Genomic DNA, 526 nt, shown 5'->3' on the forward strand with positions numbered 1-526 from the left:
TTTTTTTTTTTTTTGGTATAAAGCTGATAATGTGATCCTATAGAAAATGTCTTTGTTCTTGAGGGATGCCAAATTGTACCAGTAAAAATAAATTTAGGCGTGAAGTATAAAAAAAAAAAAAAAAAAGAACCGCGGCATTAAAGGCACTTGAGACAAGGACGGAAATCTGGAAAAGAAGGATTCTTCGCCTGAGCAGAAACAATGGTATGGTGGTAAGACTGAACTGTGTGTAACACTTGTACTAGCTTTGGAAAATTCGCAAAACCAGAGTGGGCAAGGAAAATCTTTTGTTTTAAGTCAGATTATAATGGGGGAAAAATTGGTTAAAAGGCAAAATTATAAAGAAATTGGAATATTAAAAGGTACTTTTTTAAATCAGGCTGAAAAAAAGAGTGCCATGGTCATCTTTAATGTGGTTTCTTGTTCAAATCATAGAATACCTAATTTGTTTTGAGGATCGGAAAATCTGTAATTTCTAAAAAGCTGCCAGATCCTCAGCTTCTGATCTCAAAAGCAGCTGGAGAGG

Source organism: Myotis brandtii, unplaced genomic scaffold (genome assembly GCF_000412655.1).
Source record: "Myotis brandtii unplaced genomic scaffold, ASM41265v1 scaffold291, whole genome shotgun sequence".
NCBI lineage: Eukaryota > Metazoa > Chordata > Mammalia > Chiroptera > Vespertilionidae > Myotis > Myotis brandtii.